Here is a 7,308-nt window from a genome sequence, read left to right as displayed (position 1 = left end):
GCATCAGGCGCAAAAGCAGAACGATTCAAAAAGGTTATTAGTAAATTAATAAATCAATAATCAAATTGGATTTATCCCTGGAAGATATATTGGCGAAAACACAAGGTTAATATATTATGTTATGCAATATACAGAGGAAAATAATATACCGGGACTTTTACTTTCATAGACTTTGAAAAAGCTTTCGACTCTGTATCCAGGAACTTTATTGTTAAAAACTAAAATACTTTAATTTTGGTCCTACAATAATCAAGTGGATAAAACTCTTTAGAAATGATATACAGTCGGCAGTAAATATTGGGGGAAATCTGCCCATTTTTTTCCATATAGAGCGAGGCTGTCGTCAAGGTGACCCCGTCTCTTCATATATTTTTATTTTATGTGCAGAAATTTTATCCATACTACTTAGAAATAATGAAAATATTAAAGGTATACTATTACATGAAGATGAAATTCTATTATCTCAATTTGCTGATGACACGTCTGTTATTTTAGATGGCTCAAAAAAAATCTTTAGATCAAACTCTCAAATCACTAAATTTCTATGCTAATATATCTGGTTTAAAAACGAATTTCTCCAAGACCCAGGTAATTTGGATTGGCAGTATGAAGTACAGTATAATATATTTAATTCTAATGTTAACTTAAAATGGGGAACCACACGCTTTAATCTATTGGGTATTGAATATGATGTGGATCTAAGCAGAATAATCCAACTGAATTTTGACAAAAAATTTGCAAAACTAAAATCACTCATTTCAATTTGGAACAAAAGAATTCTTACACCAATTGGCAAAATAGCTGTAATAAAACCTTACTAATATCCCAGTTCAACCACTTATTTATATCGCTTCTAAATCCTGATAACTTGTATATTGAACAAATTAATTGTCTGTGCTTTGATTTTTTATGGAATGGTAAACCGGATCAAATTAAAAGAGATGCAATTATTAAAAAATGTAAGGAAGGGAGGCTTAAAATGATTCATCTAAAATCTTTTATAAACTGCTCTAAAAGTATCTTGGATAAGAAAGAATTTATTGTAAAGAAGGAAACTGGGATATTATTCTAAGATCTCTATTTGACAAAAAAAAAAATTAGCGAATACTGGAATTGAACACTTACAAAACAATCTAAAAATTGCAAAAAATTATTTTGGAGAGATGTTCTAGAGGCTTGGTGTACGACATTAAGTCCAAGTAATATTTACAAAACAAATATTTTAGAACCCACCCTATTTGGTTTAATAGTGAAATCAGAATAAATCATAAAGTTATTTTTAGGAAGGTATGGTATGAAAAGGGTGTTCTATTTATCTATAACATTTTGAAAACAGACAAATTCATATATAGTCTAGAAGAATTTCGTGGAATGTATAATATTCAGACCGGTTTTCTAGAATATCAGGGTATAAAAAATACCATTAATCATGTCATCAGAAACAATCAACAAAGTTTTGACTCTGAAAAATATAACTCTTCCTAAACATACCAATAAACCTCAAATTGATTTTAAGTTGTAAAAAAGGTGTTCAAAATATAAATAATGTTCTAATTAAAAATGAAGTTATACCTACTACTCATATTAAATGGAATCAAAATTTTGAAATTGATCCGGATGGATGGGGAAATATTTATAAACAACCTTTTAATGATACTACTAGCTCTAAGCTTCAATGGTTACAATTCCGAATAAATCACAAAATACTAACTACAAAAACATTTCTATTAAAAATTGGTAAATTAAACAACAATCTATGTACATTTTGTAAAACACATCCAGAAATAACCATTCATATATTTTGGGACTGTGAAAATGTATCAAATTAGATTGAACAATTAAGAATTTCTATGATTACTAATAATCCAAGTCTTACATTTGAAAAAATGGGATTTTATCTTCGGCAAACAGGATAGTACAAATACTAATACTACTTCCATATTGAAAATTTGATACTGCCGGTAGTAAAACAATACATTTACAACTGCAAATGTCTAGAAAAAGAACTCAACTTAAACAGTCTAAAAATCATATTAAATTTGTACTAAAAGCCCACAGGATTATAATATCCAACAGTAATTTAAAGCGGAAACCACAAGCACTTGCAGAATTACAAAATTGGTTAAATGTATGAACAGTTATATTTTAAAAATTATTGAAAGATCTGTGACATAGGTTTACTCCCCCCCCCCTTTTTTTTTTATCTATTTTTGTCCTGTCTTTGGTGTATTTTTTATCAAGAGTTGTCTCCCTTAGATCACTTTCTCACTACATCTGTAGGAAGGGAAATAACTCTTGATAGATCTTTTCTGTGAATGGTAGTATGTGTGTGTTTGTTACGTTAATAAGCTACTTGTAAATATATGTATGTACATACGTTATAATATTCAATTTGAAATAACTCTACAAATGTAACTTCTATTGTACTTGTCTTTCATGTATCTTCTGTATATGTTGTGATGTGTATATTTTTTTGAAAAAAAAAATGAATAAAAAATAAAATTTAAAGTGAACAGTCGGGCAAGGATGGCTAAAGTCGGTAAAAATGGTGTGAATGTATCCAGTATAATTTCTTATGAAATGGAAAAATAAAATCTCTCGTCAAAATCTGTCTGCGTACGAAGAATTTAATTTAAAGTATGGAAATTCTAAAACGTCCCCCCGGCTCACTATGTCCGTGGTTACATTTCCACGCAGCCTCGCTTTCAATGCTTTCAAATTTTCTTTACTTCAATGGTCAGAACTGGGAAACTAAGCAGAACTTGACCGTCGTATTAATATGTGAGAACTTTTGAAAGGCCAATGAACGCATTTAGACTGGTTTTCTTTGCCCGACTATTCACTTTAAAAAAAAAGCAGAAATACATCAATGATATTTCTGATATACATTGTATGTTTCTAAATTACAGTATAAGTGCAGATTTAAATTCATCATTTCAAAATTATACTAAATCCTTAAAATAGTATATTCACTGTCGATCCTTTTGTACATCATACTGAGATTCAAATAATATGATATATGAACATTTATCGTATAATCCAAAAAGTAACCACATAAAGTGTTAAAATGAAAAATGAAAATACTTGTATACAGGCATTATAAATAGATATAATATCTTGTACCTTTTAAAAATATACTTAGTGATATTTAAATACGTATATTTAGTGTGATAATGCTGTAACCCTTCGTGTATGACTATACATGTAGATTCGAAACTTCCGTTATTGTTTTTCCTGTGTACGATATATAAATATATATGTAAAATATATCCCTAGGTTTGATGAAGGATATTTTATTTCCATTTGCTTTTACATCTTCATTTTAAAAATGAAGGTGACAATAAAAAACCTAGAGCATAGATGTACGGGGTTTCCATAATTCAAATCACAACCCAATTATCTGATGTCACAACCTGATTGACAGTAAGACAATAGCAAATAACCGATATAGTCCACCGAATAGCAAATTGCCGCGGCCAGGTAATTACAGGTGAGTTCGATGAATTGCGTTGTGTACAGGTTAACAACATCCGGGTCCAAGTATTACATAACCATCAAACCAAAGGCATGGCTAATTACATATCTATACCGGTGTATCTACTCGTATATCGATTAAAATTTGAAAGCGACCGCACGGTCTGAAAAAACCAGTTTGTCTGTTTTGCCAAGGATATACGTCCTTGGTTTTGCTTAATATCTCAATATTTTGATCTTTTATAAAATCAAAAATAAATGCTTACTACCACATGTTGAAACGAATTACGGTATAGAAATAAATAAATGTATCACAATTAATTCGGTTAGCAACACACAACACAATGTTTGTAATGATCAATCATCGGTGTGTACGTACGTCAAGCATCATATCCTTGGTGCGTAATAAAGGATTTCTTTAACTGTTACGTACAATTTCATTTTACAGTCACAAACTTTGCAATTCACAATGTATCAATGATACAGACTACAGGAAAATATTATCTTATTAAAATTTATTTGTTGCTGAACTCCACGACCAAAAAAAATCCGAAACTTTCTGTGCGGATTTTCTTTCATAATTACACGAAGATACCTGCAATTAGAGCGTAGATTAGAGTATTTGAAACATCGAATTTCACACTTTTAGTTATTTACATTCGAGCCAAATCTATTGTACGATTAACTTCCCTCAAAAGTAATAAAAAAATAGTTAATCGGCTTTTCCTGTGACCGTCGATATAAGTGATAGCACATCAGTTATAGCACAGCTATAAGCCACGGTCTATTATAACGTCACTTCCGGTTAAGGGCTAGAAAATATGCATAATCGGGCGGTCAGAAAATTCGACCTCAATATCGACGGCTTACAGGTTATTTCAGTCGCGCGCGATACGGACAGGCTTCTTCACGTGTTAATAAAGCTATTTCCAGCATAACTGAAATTACTTTTTTGACTGCACAAATCCTTTAAGATCCTTTACACAAATTGTGAAGTATATGACCCTGGGGTCTTGCGTTTCCCCCTGGGGAGGGGGTTAAGTTTACTATAGTTTATATATAGAAAACACATTTTTGAGCATTATTTGGTCATTTGTAATAGGAAATAAATGTTGTCAAAATTATCAGTTTGAATGGCCATTGAATCCTATTAACAAATTTTTTACGACTGACCCCAGGGGCCTGAGGGATGGGGCCAAAAGAGGTCAAATAGGCTATTCCAGGAACGGTTGAATCAAACACTCTTCATGGATGGAATGGTCTTAAAGTTTCTTTTACAAAACTGGTGAATTATATGACCCTGGGATCTCACGTTTCCCCAGGGGAGGGGGTCAAATTTACGATAGTTTATGTATGGAAAGCACATTTTAGCATTATTTGGTCATTTGTAATAGGAAATAAGTCAAAAGTTTTCAGAATTATCACTTTGAATGGCCATTGAATCATATTAACAGTTTTTCCATGACTGACCCCCAGGGGCCTGAGGGATGGGACCAAAAGGGGTCAGATTGACTAAAATTTCAAAAAATCTTCTTCTGTAACTCCAGAAATAGTAGAATCAAATACTCTTCATAGATTGAAAAGTCTTAAGGTCCTTTACAAACTTGAGAATAATATGTACCAGGAGTCTCATGTTTCCTCCTGGAAAAGGGGGCAATTTTCAGGAAATGGGTCAAACTTGATTAGAATTATTAGCCTTAGATAGCGTTTTAACATCATATCCATATCGGTCTTGGCCGACCCACAGGGGCAGAGGGGCGGGGCTAAAAGGGGTCAAATGACTTATCATTCTTTTTCTGAATTCACCGCTTTAAAGTTGTATGGTCTATAACTTTCGCTCTTTTTGTCATAGTTAAAACTGTTTAAGTGTTATACATATTTTCCATCGTCTGTCTGAGTTTTAAACTTTCTAATTTTACCACTTTTTATAAAGTTGCAGCACTGGAAGTATCTTTAATTATAAAAGTAAAAAATCTTTTTAACGTGTACACGTGAAAAATAGGCTCGAAAGATGCCGAATCATTCCGAACTCTTCCGAACATCGTCGCGACAATCTCGAAGTAAAACGAGAGTTGTGAAACCAAGAGAAAATATCAACAATCTTTCATAAACAAAATATGTGGTCGACCTGATCAGACTCTATCTTCGAAGAAAATAATGCTCGCACATTACAATATTTGATACACACAACATTTTACGGTAATGTGTAAATTGGATGTTTCAAATACTCAATCTGTGGACATATACTAGCATGATTTGCTCATATAGGCCAGAAGGAAAACGTAAACAAACACATGTGTGCTTACGCTAGTTACCTGGCTCACCACGTGCAGGTCGTGTCGAACGTCAGTCACGTGGTACGATTAGGAATCCGACAAAAACCGAAGTCACTGAACATGGCGGTAATTGAAGGCGCTTTATTCAAAACCAGCAATATATGATTCCTAGATTTCGGCTCTCTTATAGGCCAACATATGCTTTTGGGGAGCTAAAAATATCAAATGTTTAAGTTACATATCGTTACAGTGGAATTAGCAGCAATACAACTTTAACCTGCTGCTGCGCAGCTTGCTGGGGTTTTCGATGAGCCCTATACTATACAACCAGGTGAAAACACAACACATTTTGCTTTGGAGGAATTAGCTTATCACTTGAGGGTTAATATTCACTGTCTATCGCATGACATAGTTCAGTAACCATAACAGTCAACACAACAAGTTTCCTGATTCCATGTTTTCGTTTATTATATGTGTCAGCAAAAAGTTCCGAAATATTAAATAACAAATATTAAACTCTCCGTGTTCTCAGACTCTCCACTCCTGGTTGTGACCTTCACTCTCTCTGACTCTAACTCCAATTCCTGTCCAACTCTCTAACTTCTAACTTACAACTCTCTCCAGACCTGTACTAATCCTATTGTTCATTTTGATTAAACATATCTGATATTCCAAACCTCTTGGCTAATTCATTAATTAGACACTAAATGTGTGGGCTTAACGATCACCAATGACAAATAATACTATTTACCTTTGTGTCCTCAACTAGTCCTACTAGTTTGGACGGAACAGGCTAAGTCAGGTGTTAAAAATAACACCTTTAGTAATTAACTCTTTGGAGAAATCTCATACAGGTGGACTATTACAAGAATAATTTATCATTCCTATAATAATCAGTCTGTCTGATATTAAGTAACTGTAACAATAAAGTAGTATACTTAACAATTAAAGTGTCCACGACACTTCCTAATACATCGAAAGAGTCCAAATACATTATTCCTAGTTTTGTGCTGATCTACTTTATTACTTCTAAACTTTCTGAATACAATAAATTTCTAACATTTTTACTTGTGAAAGATTTGTTGGAACCAGATACTCTTCATAGGTTGAAGGGTCCTAAGGCGAAAAAATGTGAATTTCATAGCCTTGGGATCTCAGATTTTCTCTGGGGAGGGGATCAAATTTACTATATTCTATATAGGAAAAACACTTTTATGAGCATTATTACTCAATCTTCCATAGTAACTGAATCATAAATTTGGTCATAATTATTACCCTGAGATATAGCATTTTAACATATCCATATTCTTCGCTGACCCCCAGGGACCAGTGGGGCGGGACCAAATGCGGTAAAATTAACTGAAATTCCAAAAACTCTTTTGAATTCACAGATTTGATGAAACCAAATACTCTTCATAGATTAAAAAGTCAAATTTATGAATGATTTCAAGGGCCTGATGGGCCAATATATAGAGTTTAAATGTCTCTATTTCATTCTGTATCCGAACTCAGGTGACCGCTAAGGCCCATGGACCTCTTGTTTATGTGTATACTTGTG

This window comes from Argopecten irradians, unplaced genomic scaffold, assembly GCF_041381155.1.
Source record: "Argopecten irradians isolate NY unplaced genomic scaffold, Ai_NY scaffold_0214, whole genome shotgun sequence".
NCBI classification, from domain to species: Eukaryota; Metazoa; Mollusca; class Bivalvia; order Pectinida; family Pectinidae; genus Argopecten; species Argopecten irradians.
Note: the sequence above shows the minus strand (reverse complement) of the source record.